This window comes from Saccopteryx leptura, chromosome 7 (genome assembly GCF_036850995.1).
Source record: "Saccopteryx leptura isolate mSacLep1 chromosome 7, mSacLep1_pri_phased_curated, whole genome shotgun sequence".
In the NCBI taxonomy this organism is placed as follows: domain Eukaryota; kingdom Metazoa; phylum Chordata; class Mammalia; order Chiroptera; family Emballonuridae; genus Saccopteryx; species Saccopteryx leptura.
The window spans coordinates 14,536,220-14,552,925 of record NC_089509.1 but is presented as its reverse complement, the minus strand read 5'-3'; the positions used below and the strand labels follow the sequence as shown (position 1 = coordinate 14,552,925).

Here is a 16,706-nt window from a genome sequence, read left to right as displayed (position 1 = left end):
TCTTCTCTGGTTCTATTACACAAAATTGCTCCAGGGCATCAGATCTGGAAAACTTGCCCACTGCCTCAGGAGTTGAGGCTGGGGACTCAGTTCTTCTCTGACCAGTCTTGACCTCTAAAACGTCTGAAGCATTGCCGCACAATTGTTTTGTTTTTTGTTGTTTTTTTTTTGCTAATGATTCTTCTTATGGCATAACTTTGATGGGTTATTACTCTGATAGCCCCCTCTACACACACACTAGGAGTGGCAGTAGATGGAAGTGAAGTGAGTGAACCCGCACCTGCCCCATGGGTGACCTTCCCCGTGGCTGCCTTTCCTTCCCCCTCACCCAGGCCTCTGCAGTTGCATGAGTGATGAAATGAGCTCAGGAGGCTTTCCTTCTCCTCCACATTTCATCAGCAGCAGATCTCAGCTGAAGACAGGATCTGAATGGTGACAGGTGTCTATTATTGATTGTTTTAAGAGAGAGTATAGTTCACATAAGTGATATCTTAGATGATAACAGCTTTGGTCAAACAAGCCAGAAAGTTGCATTTCTTAATCTGGCTCCTGCAGCTGCATTTATTAGGAGACGATCCTGGTGCTGCTCCCTTCAACCACTCTTCAGTTTGAAGTGCGGTCCCTTTGGTGAAGAAAAAAAAATCTCTGGGCTCCATATTATTTTATTTTTGAGCCTTCTACCTGGATGATTCAAGCCATGCCATGAAGATTTCTCTTCCCAAATGTAGAGCCCTGTATTTGGGTGCCATGGAGATTGTGATTCTAATCACTGGGTTCAGCACTGTCTTTCCTCAAGGACGATTGTTTAAAAAAAAATCTTAACTTTTCTGCAGGGATGAACATTAACATCTCCAATGTCTTTCTCTGCAGGATTTTTCCAGCTTATTTTCCTCTGATATAGAGAAAAAGTGGCAGCAACAGCCTGCAAGATTCAGAAAGCAATGATGCAACTGAAGTGTGGAAATGACTGTGGAAAGGAACACGTGGGGTCATGGAAGAGGAGTTGCCACCCACTGCCTGACCACGTGAGGACACGGAGGGGAGCTGCCCATGCCCCGACCACGTGAGGACACGGAGGGGAGCTGCTGCCCATGCCCCGACCACGTGAGGACGCGGAGGGCAGCTGCCGGCCATGCCCCGACCACGTGAGGACACGGAGGGGAGCTGCCGCCCATGCCCCGACCACGTGAGGACACGGAGGGGAGCTGCCGCCCATGCCCCGACCACGTGAGGACTCGGAAGGGGAGCTGCCGCCCATGCCCCGACCACGTGAGGACATGGAAGGGGAGCTGCCGCCCTTGCCCCGACCACGTGAGGACTCGGAAGGGGAGCTGCCGCCCATGCCCCGACCACGTGAGGACACGGAAGGGGAGCTGCCGCCCATGCCCCGACCACGTGAGGACACGGAAGGGGAGCTGCCGCCCATGCCCGACCACGTGAGGATGCGAAGGGCAGCTGCCGGCCATGCCCCGACCACGTGAGGACGTGGAGGGCAGCTGCCGGCCATGCCCCGACCACGTGAGGATGCGAAGGGGAGCTGCCGGCCATGCCCCGACCACGTGAGGACACGGAGGGCAGCTGCCGCCCATGCCCCGACCACGTGAGGACACGGAGGGGAGCTGCCGCCCATGCCCCGACCACGTGAGGACACGGAAGGGAGCTGCCGCCCATGCCCCGACCACGTGAGGACACGGAGGGGAGCTGCCGCCCATGCCCCGACCACGTGAGGACATGGAAGGGGAGCTGCCGCCCTTGCCCCGACCACGTGAGGACTCGGAAGGGGAGCTGCCGCCCATGCCCCGACCACGTGAGGACATGGAAGGGGAGCTGCCGCCCATGCCCCGACCACGTGAGGACACGGAAGGGGAGCTGCCGCCCATGCCCGACCACGTGAGGATGCGAAGGGGAGCTGCCGCCCATGCCCCGACCACGTGAGGACACGGAAGGGGAGCTGCCGCCCATGCCCCGACCACGTGAGGACGCGGAGGGGAGCTGCCGGCCATGCCCCGACCACGTGAGGACGCGGAGGGGAGCTGCCGCCCATGCCCCGACCACGTGAGGACTCGGAAGGGGAGCTGCCGCCCATGCCCCGACCACGTGAGGACACAGAAGGGGAGCTGCCGCCCATGCCCCGACCACGTGAGGACATGGAAGGGGAGCTGCCGCCCATGCCCCGACCACGTGAGGACACGGAAGGGGAGCTGCCGCCCATGCCCGACCACGTGAGGATGCGAAGGGGAGCTGCCGCCCATGCCCCGACCACGTGAGGACACGGAAGGGGAGCTGCCGCCCATGCCCCGACCACGTGAAGACACGGAAGGGGAGCTGCCGCCCATGCCCGACCACGTGAGGACTCGGAAGGGGAGCTGCTGCCTGCTGCCCTGACTGGCCAGAGACCAATGATGACTTTTGGGGAAAACATAGAATACCCCAGGGGCTTGAACTCCATTTGATCTACTCTCAAGGACCTTTTCTTTTTACTAACTATACCCATTTTGCAGATATGAAATGTGCTGTCCAGAGAGCCCAAGAAACTTTCTCAAGTTCACATGGTAACTATGTAGAACTCTCTGGAGCAAAATCAAGATTATTAATTGCTTGTCTCAGTGCTCTCTTTATGATAGCATTCTATTCTTCATTATGCTTAACTTATGTGAAGGCATTTTTAAGGATCAATGAATCTTTTAATGTAATCAATGGCTTCTATAGATATGAAAACAAAACCTTGGGTCAGAATCCTTAAGAATCAGGAATGATTCTGGCATTCAGATTTTATTTTATTTATTGACTTTAGAGAGAGAGGAAGGGGGAGAGAGACAGAGAGAGAAACACTGATCCACTGTTTCATCTGATCATGCATTCATTTGTTTATTCTTTTATGTGCCCTGACTGGGATTGAACCCACAAACTTGGTGTAGTTGGACAGCCAACTGAGCTAGCAGGCTAGAGCTGACATTCAGAATTTAAATCTCAGCATTGTGAAACAGTGGAGAAGTCATCCAGTCTATCTCCTAGGCAACGTGTAAGCACATCTAGGTCATCACTAGCACAGAGCTGTTTTTTTTATGACTTCAATGTATCTACTGATGGGCAGCTTACTTCTTTATTAGAAACCAAAATTATTAGAACATTTTTCTCATCTTGAGCTTAAAACTGTCTCCCCATAAAGATTTCCTAAGATCGCATTTATTCTCATGAATTAGTGAAAAGAATAATCTTTCACCTGATAGCCCTTTAAATGAGCTACCAGGTTTTCTTTTATTAGGGTTGAAAGTCTCAAGTGCCTTTGATTATCTCTCACCGGGATACTCCCTTAGCGTGGTCACCCTCCCAGTTTTCAATGGCCTGCTTACATAGTGGAGCTCAGGACTGATGGTAAACATGGACAATAGTTAGTTGTACAGATGTCATTCTCACCAACCCATGTGGAGGAGCCATGTCAACACTGCTGTCCTCCTGCTCAAGCAGGATCTCCTGTACACTTGAGCATGTTTTATACCATGTGATCTGGAGGATTCTTCTCCAGTGTATCCACAAAACACCAGATTCAAAGGCTTTATGACACTATGATGTTTGTCTTTTCCTGCACTGATTTTTTAAATTTATTTTTATTTTTATGAATAAAAACAGAACAAAGGATTAGGCTCATATTTAGAATCTTAAATTTATAAGATTTAAACTTTAGTGATGTCTTCTGCATGGTTTGTCTCCTCAGTCATTGTCCACAGGACTCAGAGAAGCTGTAGGAATATGCAGGCGCAGACTCAGGGCCCAGCTTTCTCTCCAACGTTGTGGAAAGGGACTGTACATCATGAGGTAGAGCCCTATGCTCCCCTTTGCCACCTGGACAGAGCCCTGGGGAGAGTGACCTCCCGGGGGTATCCACGTTGGGTGTACCGATTTTTACTGATCGATTTTCTCCACTGAGTCACCTTAATCTGCTGCTGCTCATGCCTATGTGAGAACACTAATAACCCTGCGAAGGGAGCTTCTTCATGTTCAAAGGCAGTGTCTTTCTGGGACCGAGCTATGTGTGTGGGTAATGAGAGAGAAGCTTCCAACACTGGGTCAAAGATATTCTATTATGCTGGTGCCGGGAGCCCCAGAAAGAGTCCTGTTACATTAGGTTCTCCAGCAGCTGGGCTTCACTTTCTAACAAATGTAGCCTCGGATTCAGCCTGAGGGACCATGTGGAGGCATAAGCAACCTTCTTTCCAAATCATCTCTTCTCTTTCCCCTCAGTATCCTGCTCATTTTCAATCTTTTCACTGTCTTCCTATCAGAAAATAACCACCTTTTCAGACTGGAGGCAGGCAAAGGACTGTGGGGTCTGAATGGAAACGGGGCAGATGCATACCAGGGCCTTGAGGAAGCCAGGAAGACGGGGAAAGGGTGCTGGCACCCTCTCAGTGCTGAAAGCTCCAGCTCGGCCAGGCAAGTTGCAGTGAGTAATTATAAATTTTAAACTGCTAAATGATGATAATTATAATAACTATCTCTTAAATGTCTTAGAAGAATTAGATGCCCTACTATGTTAAGAGTTTTAAACAGCACCTAGCTATGACAAGTCTCAGGGTTTGCCATATAATGATGGTAGTGATTGAGCATTACTACCAGTGCTTTTGAAACAAGTGTTGGTGAGAGGGACGAACACCTATTTTTAAATAAATGAAACAAAACAAAAACAAGACCAACTTTTTGACTTATTTTACAGAATTCTGAAGATATGAGGCTTCTTAAGCTTGTTTGATATAAAATAGATTTTTCCTTTGTTTAAGCACTTATTTTCAAACACTAACAAGTTTTTTGGACATCTATTAAAAGTCAGTTTTAGAGGTTAAGTCTATTACATTTTAATAGTTTTTGAAAACAATTTAGGTTAAGCATGTGGACAGGACCATTGTTTGCCTTTAATTGGGGGATGAGAACACATTTTCTTTTTTAACTTTGTACTTTTTTAAAATTATTTTTATTTTTCTGAAGTGAGAAGTGGGGGGCTGCTGACAGACTCCCGCATGAGCCCGACCGGGATCCACCCGGCATGCCCACCAGGGGGCGATGCTCGACCCATCTGGGGCATTGCTCCCTTGCAATTGGAGCCATTCTAGTGCCTGAGGCAGAGGCCATGGAGCCATCCTCAGTGCCTGGGCCAACTTTGTTCCCATGGAGCCCTGGGTGCAGGAGGGGGAAAGATAGAGAGAAAGGAGAGGGGGAAGGGTGGAGAAATAGATGGGTGCTTCTCTTGTGTGCCCTGGCTGGGAATTGAACCCGGGACTTCCACACGCCAGGCTGATGCTCTACCACTGAGCCAACCAGCCAGGGCCTAACTTTGTACTTTCTTTACATAATTGTCTACTTCTAAGGAAGGATTTTCTTCCAGACCAAGGAGGACTTGGAGGAGAGAGAGCAGAGCTTTATTTGTGCTTGAACCCTGAAAAGCATGTCTTGTTCCCTAGCAAAGAAGTGACCCTGCTCCCTAGCAGAGAGGTAGGGGTTTGAAAGACCCAGAGAGAAATGACTGCAGGACATGTCAGGATTGAAGAACAGGTCTTTGCCCATGGTGAGTCCCTGGAATTGAAGGGGCCAAAGCAACAGGAAAATCAAGGGCTTGTGAAGCCAGTGTGGACATGTAAAGGATGAGCAACTTCCTACCCCCACCTCAGTCTAATTCCCAGGCCCCAGAGCTATGTATGGTTCAATTGGGTGTGGGGAAACACTTTGGAAAGTCATGTTAAAGGAATATCTTAGTGCCAAACTCAATTGTTCTAGATATATTGTGTCTGTATTTTCTGTAAGCCTACTAAGATTCATACTTGAGCCTTTTTTCTATAAACTAGTGGAAAATAGAATATTACATATTTTTTTAAAACATATACATAGACAAATGAGATAATATTTATATATCTCTTGGAAACTTGTTTATACCTTAAGAATTGAATTCTTTCTGTGACATAAGATAAATAATTATATTAAATACTTTTCCAGATACATAATATTGCATAGTATGTATGTTTTTTAGTATTTTAAATTCTCAAGATTTTGGCAAAAGCATGAGACTGTACAGGCAAGTTGAATAGTAAGCACTAGGACCCAGAGGAGGATCTTGCAAGCCTTTGCAAGCAGACAGCCCACATAGACGACTGAGGGGCCAGCTCTGTCTCAGTCTCTTGCTGTAACTTTTCCTTAACAAGCCACTGTACCAATGGTTTAAAAGCAGATGGGAAAGGGGAGCTTTGCACACCTTCTTTGCTGCTGCATGCACTTGGCACAGGGTGCTGGTTGTAGCAACACATTCTCTCTAACTCCCTGGCTCTGCAGTTTTTGTTTTTGTGATTAATGCCCAGAGCAAAGGTGAGTAATGTAGCAATCCATTGTAGTAATTCGAGTTATGGGGAATGTATGGACTCCTTTGCTCAGCATCTCTTTCTCCAACTCCTTGTCACATAAAAAGAATTATTACATTGAGAATACAATGCCATTAGTCACAGGACCAAGCAGAGACACAATTTATGTGCCCCCAAAATCTCCACTGCCTACAGTTAAAATTCAACTCTTAGAGCCCTGGTTTTGTAGGACTAGAGGAAGCTAACTGGACTGAAACAGTGCTGCGGGAAGCTCCCAGTGCGTTTTCCCTGGCCCTGCTTCTTCTAGCTGTTGCCTACGAGTGACAAGTCAAGTATGAATGAGACCCATAACTGGAAGTAAACGGATTTCTTTTTTATACTGTATTATTATCCCCCTCCCAATAACTTTTGAGCTCTTGGGAGATTGAGAGGGTTGTTAGTAGAAGAAATCTGATTGGAAGTAGTAAGAGGACCTCCTGCTCCCATAGGTCCAGCAAAGCATGGCCACTGTCACCTTGCACAGATAGAAGAGCAGGTGAACAGATGAAATGCAGACGAAGGCCTTGGCACTGACTTCCACATACAAGGGAGGATGTTAGATGCCTGTGAAGCTGAGAACTCCTAACTCCACCAGCTTTAGAAGAGAGTAAGAGCACACGCATTAGGATTCCATAACTATATTGGAAAGGGTGTGACAGGAATTCAATAAATCAGGGTTTCTGCTCTAGCCCGTGTGGCTGCAGTCATGTTGGTTTGGGTATTAATCTTAATGGAAGTATTCTGAATTTGTTTTCTGGTAGGGTTCCTCTTTTCTTATCCAAGACAGACACATTACAGTTAGATGTATTAAAATTCACTTGGAGGGTGCTGAGTACTATTACAATCTTACCTGAAGAAATTCCCTGACCATGGAGAACAAGTGCAAAGATAGGGAAGAGAGGAACTAGGAATTAGCTCAGCCCCTATTGTTTATTTGCATTTTGTTAAGAAACTCCCTCCTTCTGCACTCTTGCGGTGTGCACATGAGAGAAAGAGAGAGAGAGAGAGAGAGAGAGAGAAGAGAAGAGGAGAAGAGAAGAGAAGAGAAGAGAAGAGAAGAGAAGAGAAGAGAAGAGAAGAAGAGGAAAAGAGAGGAGAGAAACAGAAAAGGGGGTCATGTCTATCTAACCCACAGTACCTGGTCCCACAGGGATTTTCTGCCATATCCGAGTCCCCACCACTCTTGTCTAGACTGAGTAGGACATTTATTTGAGCCAAGGTGGGAAAGGACCTCAAGTCCTTGCTTCTTCCATCACTCTCCTTGCAAAGTATCATTGCCCCAGGGCTGCCTATTCATGTGGATTCTATGCATTGGATCCTGAGCCAGGTTCTTATTCCCATAGATGCATAAACATTATCCAACTCCAAGGAACAGCAGGATGTTTCCTTTACAAAATCCCTCTTCAATTTTATAACACCTAAATATCAGAAAGATACTCTGTGTGCAACTTCTCTGCTCTGCACACCACACCCCCAACCATATCGAGTCTTTCTCCATCCAGCATGTATCTTATTGAAAATTCAATTCAACTCACTTCAAATATATGTTGAGCACCTTTATGTTGGCAGCAAAGTGGTAAAAGCCATAGGGGATACAAAATAAGTAGAAAGCATAGTCTATATCTTTAAACAATCTGCTGTGCTATTGGGATCGAAGTGGGGAGAGAAGAGATCAACATGAGACAGAATATATTTACTCATCAGAACGTGTTGTTCTGACATTAAGTGCATTGGGTGAGGAGTTCTTGGTGAGGGCCACTGTTGCAGACCAAAAAGGCTTCCTGGAGCAGCTTTGAAGGATTGGGGGCATTCCGCTATGCAGCAGAATCACATACAAAACTTTTCCTATTGTTTCAGATTTTCCACAGAAGCCTTAGTGCTGAAAACAACATGACCCAATTACTCCCACAGGTGTAAATTTTAAGAGTTTGCCAAGGAGCTGCAAGACCTAGACAAGGCTTACCTAGAGGTGGCCAGGATGTCCCTCGATCCTCACTACCCATTTCCCACTGCTGTGCCCCGCACCCTCTCAGCAGTTTATAGAAGCGGAAGAGTATAATGCAGGAGGAGGCCCTTGCTAAGATTTTTAACGGTAGGTGGTCTGCTGAGTGAAGGTGGTGGGTGTTTTCTCTCCCTTCCATGTGGAGGGAGATTGGGTTGATCTCTCTCCCCCTTCTTAAGACAAGACAGAAGAGAGCCTGGTGGCCCACACCTGGGTTTGATGCTAAGTAGCTGAAGCTGTGGACCTGCCCTGGGGCTACCCTAAGCACAGAGTGTGGTGGGGAAGTTTTTGGGAGAACTTGACAAAAGTGACCGGAAGGGAGAGGACATGGTGTGAATCAACACTGGGATATATTTTGCAGGGGAGATTTGGAAGGTGGGGGCGGATAGGAGCAGCCTGTGATGTCAGTGCTGTGAAGTTGCCTGCCTTTCCAGCACAGGGCTTGCAGAGTACTGGTCATTTTCCTGAGGAGCAGGTGGCTGCAGCAGGGCACAGACTGAAGACACTGGCCAGGCAGCAGAGGATCCTCGGCCATTTAAGGTGTAGTGTAAATGAGGGTAGGCGGTAAGAAGAGAGAGGGTACAGGAAGTCAGCCAAGAGCTCATCCTTTTGTACAGGAATTACGCTGCATGGAGGTGCCCTGGGGATCACCCCCAAACCTATATGCAGTCCCAAAGTGGAACACCTGTCACATCAACAGTGTTGCAAGTGAAGGGGAACAACACTGTTAGACAAGTGTGCCCTTCTCTCATGCCTCCTCCCCGATCCCAACTCTTTTTTTTTTTTTTTTTTTTTACAGAGACAAGAGAGAGTCAGAGAGAGGGATAGATACAGACAGACAGAAAGGAAGGGAGAGAGATGAGAAGTATCAGTCATCAGTTTTTCATTGCATGATACCTTAGTTGTTCATTGATTGCTTTCTCAAATGTACCTTGATGCTACAGCAGACCGAGTGACCCCTTGCTCAAGCCAGTGACCTTGGGTCCAAGCTGGTGAGCTTTGCTTAAAGCATATGAGCCCGCGCTCAAGCTGGCGACCTCAGGGTCTTGAACCTGAGTCCTCCGCATCCCAGTTCGACGCTCTATCCACTGCACCACTGCCTGGTCAGGTCCGATCCCAACTCTTGAGATGGAAGGAAGACCAGGTGGGAGAAGATGGCGTGTGGGAGAGGAAATGCAGAAACAGACAGGGCTCTTTCTCTGTCTGAGCTGAAGGTTGGTCTGAACTGGGAGATGGAGAAAGTCTTCACATTGCTTGTGAGGTTAGATTTTGATTTGTGTTGGGCAGGATTTTCCAGTTCCTGAAAAGTGAGTGTAAGTGACTCAAATGAGACTCTTATGGCTGAGGTGACTGGGAAGCTATAGGACTTGTCCTAAGAGCTGTCTAGGGAAATGGAGGGAGATGACACAGAGCTCCACTGAAGGGCATTACCCCCTGGGACCCCATGAGGGCCAGTAAACTGATTTCAGAGAGTTGGGGATCAGGAGGTGGATTTTAGGAAGACAGGGGGGGAGAAGAGAGGCATGGGGTGGGGTGAGACTGAAGTTGATAAGAGTTTCAGTGACTTGGCTTGACAGAAGGGGAAGGGACAGCAAGTGACAAGGATTCAAGAAAGAAAGAAATTCACTGTGAAAGCTTTGAGATAGGACTTCAACATTTTTGAGTGGAAGGCAGCAGAAGGAGTTAAAGCCAATAATAATAATAATAATAAAAATATTTTACCATTCAAGCAGGTTTCCTGAGAAGAAGCTAATTCTCTCTCTTCTCCCCTGAGCCTTTATTTATTTATTTTTATAATAATTTTATTTTTTTAATGGGGTGACATCAATAAATCAGGATACATATATTCAAAGATAACAAGTCCAGGTTATCTTGTCGTTCAATTATGTTGCATACCCATCACCCAAAGTCAGATTGTCCTCTGTCACCTTCTATCTTGTTTTCTTTGTGCCCCTCCCCCTCCCCCTTTCCCTCTCCCATTCCTCCTCCCCCCTGTAACCACCACACTCTTATCAATGTCTCTTAGTTTCACTTTTATGTCCCACCTACGTATGGAATAATGCAGTTCCTGGTTTTTTCTGATTTACTTATTTCGCTTCGTATCATGTTATCAAGATCCCACCATTTTGCTGTAAATGTTCCGATGTCATCATTTCTTATGGCTGAGTAGTATTCCATAGTGTATATGTGCCACATCTTCTTTATCCAGTCATCTATTGACGGGATTTTTGGTTGTTTCCATGTCCTGGCCACTGTGAACAATGCTGCAATAAACATGGGGCTGCATGTGTCTTTACGTATCAATGTTTCTGAGTTTTGGGGGTATATACCCAGTAGAGGGATTGCTGGGTCATAAGGTAGTTCTATTTTCAGTTTTTTGAGGAACCACCATACTTTCTTCCATAATGGTTGTACTACTTTACATTCCCACCAACAGTGAATGAGGGTTCCTTTTTCTCCACAGCCTCTCCAACATTTGTTATTACCTGTCTTGCTAATAATAGCTAATCTAACAGGAGTGAGGTGGTATCTCATTGCCGTTTTGATTTGCATTTCTCTAATAGCTAAAGAAGATGAGCATCTTTTCATATATCTGTTGGACATTTGTATTTCTTCCTGGGAGAAGTGTCTGTTCATATCCTCTTCCTATTTTTTTATTGGATTGTTTGTTGTTGAGTTTATGAGTTCTTTGTATATTTTGGATATTAGGCCCTTATCTGAGCTGTTGTTTGAAAATATCATTTCCCATTTAGTTGGCTTTCTGTTTATTTTATTAACAGTTTCTCTTGCTGAGCAAAAACTTCTTAGTCTGATGTAGTCCCATTCATTAATTTTTGCCTTCACTTCTCTTGCTTGTGCAGTCAAATTCATAAAATGCTCTTTAAAACCCAGGTCCATGAGTTGAGTACCTATGTCTTCTTCTATGTACTTAATTGTTTCAGGTCTTATGTTTAGATCTTTGATCCATTTTGAGTTAATTTTTGTACAGGGGGAGAGACTGTAGTCCAGTTTCATTCTTTTGCATGTGGCTTTCCAGTTTTCCCAGCACCATTTATTGAAGAGGCTTTCTTTTCTCCATTGTGTGTTGTTGGCCCCTTTATCAAAAATTATTTGACTATATATATGTGGTTTTATTTCTGGACTTTCTATTCTGTTCCATTGGTCTGAGTGTCTGTTTTTCTGCCAATACCACGCTGTTTTGATTGTCGTGGCCCTATAATATAGTTTGAAGTCAGGTATTGTAATGCCCCCAGCTTCATTCTTTTTCTTTAGGATTGCTTTGGCTATTCGGGGTTTTTTATAGTTCCATATAAATCTGATGATTTTTTGCTCTATTTCTTTAAAAAACGTCATTGGAAGTTTGATGGGAATTGCATTAAATTTGTATATTGCTTTGGGTAATATAGCCATCTTGATTATATTTATTTTTCCCAGCCAAGAACAAGGTATATTCTTCCATCTCATTATATCTTTTTTGATTTCCCTTAACAATGGTTTATAGTTTTCATTATATAAGTCCTTTACATTCTTTGTTATGTTTATTCCTAAGTATTTTATTTTTTTTGTTGCAATCATGAAGGGGATTATTCTTTTGAGTTCGTTCTCAATTGTTTCATTGTTGGCATATAGAAAGGCTATTGACTTCTGTATGTTAATTTTGTATCCTGCGACCTTACTGTATTGGCTTATTGTTTCTAGTATTCTTTTTGTGGATTCTTTGGGGTTTTCTATGTATAGGATCATATCATCTGCAAAAAGTGATACCTTTACTTCTTCTTTTCCGATATGGATGCCTTTTATTTCTTTGTCTTGTCTGATTGCTCTGGCTAGAACCTCTAGTACCACATTAAATAAGAGTGGAGAGAGTGGACAACCCTGTCTTGTTCCTGATTTAAGGGGGAAAGCCTTCAGTTTAGTGCCATTTAATATGATGTTAGCTGATGGTTTATCATATATGGCCTTTATCATGTTGAGATATTTTCCTTCTATACCCATTTTGTTGAGAGTCTTAAACATAAAATTGTGTTGTATTTTATTGAAAGCCTTTTCTGCATCTATTGATAAGATCATGTGGTTTTTGTTCTTTGTTTTGTTGATATGGTGTATTACGTTAACCGTTTTACGTATGTTGAACCATCCTTGAGATTCTGGGATGAATCCCACTTGATCATGATGTATTATTTTTTTAATATGTTGTTGTATTCGATTTGCTAGTATTTTGTTTAGTATTTTAGCATCTGTATTCATTAGAGATATTGGTCTGTAGTTTTCTTTTTTTGTGCCATCCTTGCCTGGTTTTGGTATGAGGGTTATGTTGGCCTCATAAAATGTGTTTGGAAGTATTGCTTCTTCTTCAATTTTTTGGAAGACTTTGAGTAGAATAGGAACCAAGTCTTATTTGAATGTTTGATAAAATTCGCTGGTATAGCCGTCAGGGCCTGGACTTTTATTTTTGGGGAGGTTTTTAATGGTTTTTTCTATTTCTTCTCTACTGATAGGTCTGTTTAGGCTTTCTGCTTCTTCTTGACTCAGTCTAGGAAGGTTGTATTGTTCTAGGAATTTATCCATTTCTTCTAGGTTGTTGAATTTAGTGGCATAAAGTTTTTCATAGTATTCTACAATAATTCTTTGTATATCTACGGTGTCCGTGGTGATTTCTCCTCTTTCATTTTGGATTTTGTTTATATGAGTTCTTTCTCTTTTTTCCTTGGTAAGTCTTGCTTAGGGTTTGTCAATTTTGTTGATCTTTTCAAAGAACCAGCTCCTTGTTCTATTAATTTTTTCTATAGTTTTTCTGTTCTCTAATTCATTTAATTCTGCTCTGATTTTTATTATCTCCTTTCTTCGGCTGGTTTTGGGTTGTCTTTGTTTTTCTTTTTCTAGTTCCTTAAGGTGGGAAGTTAAGTGGCTCACTTGGGCTCTCTCTTGTTTGTTCATATAAGCCTGAAGTGATATGAACTTCCCTCTTATCACTGCTTTTGCTGCATCCCATAGATTCTGATATGTCGTATTGTCATTTTCATTGGTCTGTATATATCTTTTGATCTCTGCACCTATTTCTTCTTTGACCCATTCATTTTTTAAAAGTATGTTGTTTAGTTTCCACATTTTTGTGGGATTTTTTTCCTCTTTTTTGCAGTTGAATTCTAGTTTCAAGGCTTTATGATCAGAAAATATGCTTGGTACAACTTCAATTTTTCTGAATTTGCTGATGTTGTTTTTGTGGCCCAACATATGGTCAATTCTTGAGAATGATCCATGTACACTGGAGAAAAATGTATACTCAGTCACTTTGGGATGAAATATCCTGTAGATGTCTATCATATCCAGGTGCTCTAGTGTTTTGTTTAAGGCCACTATATCTTTGTGGATTCTCTTTTTGGATGACCGATCTAGAGCCTTCAGCGGTGTATTGAGGTCTCCAAGTATGACTGTATTTTTGTCAGTTTTTGTTTTAAGATCAATAAGTAGCTGTCTTATATATTTTGGTGCTCCTTGGTTTGGTGCATATATATTAAGAATTGTTATGTCTTCTTGATTCAGTGTCCCCTTAGCCATTATGAAATGGCCATTTTTGTCTCTGAGTACTTTTCCTGTCTTGTAGAAACCCCTGAGCCTTTACAGCCAGCATTTCGACCTGAGACATACTAGCTGGTCTGTTGTTGCCACATGGATTTGAGAGTTTGTCTTCTCGTAATATTTTCAGGAGTTCAACTAAGGGGTGTTTCTGAAAGAAGGAGCACTCTCTTCCTTCTTTCTGGTCTCCTGGGGGCAGGGAAGGCCTATTGCACCTGTACCTGTGTAACTGGACTGATGTTAGCTTGGACCCAGAGATAGCAGTTAATTTCCAGTTTATAAAACAATTGAGAAGCAAGGGGGAGAGAAGAGGCAGTTGTGTTTGCAGAACATTGGGAGCAGTAAACCTCTGTAGCTTCCAGAAATGTGTATTTCCAGAGGGCTTTATGATCTCTGAGTTAGAGCTGAGTTGCTGCTCAAGTCAGCAATTGGTAGTTGTCTTATTTATATTCTCTTGTCTGGCTGGCATTTGCCTCTATAACAATTAAAAATTTGATCCATACTCTCGGAGGGCCAGAAATACATTGTTTTTTATAAATGGCATTGATCCTGGCTTTGAATCAGAATCTGACTTAGAGGGTCAGGAATTAGACCTCAGTCCTGTTGGAAGGCTGCTTCATTTCTGTGTGGGTATATGTTGGGCAGATAAAATATATTAGGCTCACTTTGTTAAAGATGGCACTGCCCACATGGAAGCCCGTCACCCAGGTGATATTAATGTGTGTTGGGGGTGGGCTGTGGGCAGGCAAGATGCTGGTAGCCTGGGACTTGGTTTTAGGACTAAGCCTTTCTCACCCTTTTTGATGTGGGGTGGTACAATCCCATCATGCCTCAGATAGGTGACTTTGTCTTAGAGACTTCCCTATTTTGTATATTGGATTAAAGGTTTTGATTTCTACACTAGAGAGCAGAGGCCACATGGAGGAGGCCTGGAGAAGCAGCCAAGATGGCAGAATGCTCAAGGAGAAGCCAGTTTGTGCAGAGTTTGTGCAGGGAGAAGGAAGGAGATGGGGAACAGAGGTGAATAAGGCTGGTGAGTTAGAAACCTTTGATTCTAGGAAACTCGGATAAGTCAGTAGCTTTGTGAGCACTGAATGTGAGTGGGTTTTGGAGCCCAGTGTGTATTTTTACTTGCCCGCCGGGTGCAAGCTAGGATTAAAGATGATGGCTCACCAGCTTTTGGCTCTGTTGTTTCTTTGCCAACTGTCCAAATCCAATGTGAACCTGCATGGGCCAGGCGGTTGTGATAGTGGCCCTGGCTACTGGCTTTACAGTACACAAGGATCAGGACAGTGGACGGTGGAAGGACCTGTGGTCTGTAGCCCACCAATATGATGACTACTATCCTCATTTTTCAAACTTTTGTGCTTTGTGTGAAGGTGGCTGGCTCTCTTGCTTCCCACCGGCATGCCGTCTTTGACCACTGCTCCCCAGGCCACCTCTCTTAATAGTCTGTCTGTCCAGCATAGCTGATCCAACTCTGGTATCTCTTCTTAGAGGGCTCTAAAACCTTGTCTGCTTTCTAGGCTCTTTTGGAAACAGGTGTCAGTTGCTTTTGATATGGCTGCTGTCATATGCCCTGTGTCACCCACTTCATTGCTCTGGGGCTATTCAGCCTAATCACTTTAATGAGTCATGGGTCTTGTATAGAAACATTAGGATGGTGGAAGAGAGTGTTATCTCATGGGCTGTTATCAACTTCTGCTTCCTGCAACACAAAGAACACAAGAAAGGCAACACCAGGCCTGGATCCCTTTTTGCATTTACTGGAGGGGGGATACCTATAGTTAGAAGGGAGAAACCATATATATCATACATTCCCCTGTCCCATCTGTCTAGACTGCTGTAAAGCCAGTAGCCATGGCCACCATCACAGCTGCCTGGCCAATGCAGGTTCAGGTTTGATTCAGACAGATGGTAATGAAACAATGGAGCCAAAAACTGGAAGACCATTACCTTTAATCCTAGCTTGCACCTGGTGGGCAAGTAAAAAACACACACTGGGCTCCAAAACCCACTCATTCAGTGCTCACAAAGCTACTGACTTATCCGAGTTTCCTAGAATCAAAGGTTCCTAGCTCACCAACCTTATTTACCTCTGTTCCCCATCTCCTTCTCTCTGCACAAACTCTGCACAAAGTGGCTTCTCCTTGAGCATTCTGCCATCTTGGCTGCTTCTCCTGGCCTCCTCTGCATGGCCTTTCTCTGCTCTCCTTTCTCTAATGTTAATCTCAGGAACCAAGAGAGCAAGCTCCCAGTCTGCCCCCATTTTATAGTGTAGAAATCAAAACCTTTAATTCAATATACAAATAAGGAAGTCTCTGATACAAAGTCACTTATCTGAGGCATAATGGGATTCCTCATGAAAGTTGTGAAGCCAGAAGCCACGGCCACTATCACAGCAGCCTGGCCCATGCAGGTTCACATTGGATTTGGACAGTCAGTAAAGAAACAACGGAGCCAAAAACTGGTGGGCCATCATCTTTAATCCTAGCTTGCACCCGGCATCTTTAATCCTAGCTTGCACCCGGCGGGCAAGTAAAAAACACACACTGGGCTCCAAAACCCACTCACATTCAGTGCTCACAAAGCTACTGACTTATCCGAGTTTCCTAGAATCAAAGGTTTCTAGCTCACCAGACTTATTCACCTCTCTTCCCCATCTCCTTCCTTCTCCCTGCACAAACTGGCTTCTCCCTCAACACTCGCCTTTTCCTGGCCTCCACGTGGCCTTTCTCTGCTCT

The 16,706-nt window shown here is 44.4% G+C and overlaps 1 non-coding gene across 1 annotated transcript; it reads right to left on the bottom strand.

Moving 5' to 3' along the window:
- Nucleotides 1-3,685: 3,685 nt before the first annotated feature.
- LOC136379240 (small nucleolar RNA SNORA73 family) lies at nt 3,686-3,891 on the bottom strand. Its single transcript, XR_010746724.1, has one exon. It is a non-coding gene; the product is annotated as a small nucleolar RNA SNORA73 family (small nucleolar RNA).
- Nucleotides 3,892-16,706: the final 12,815 nt, after the last annotated feature.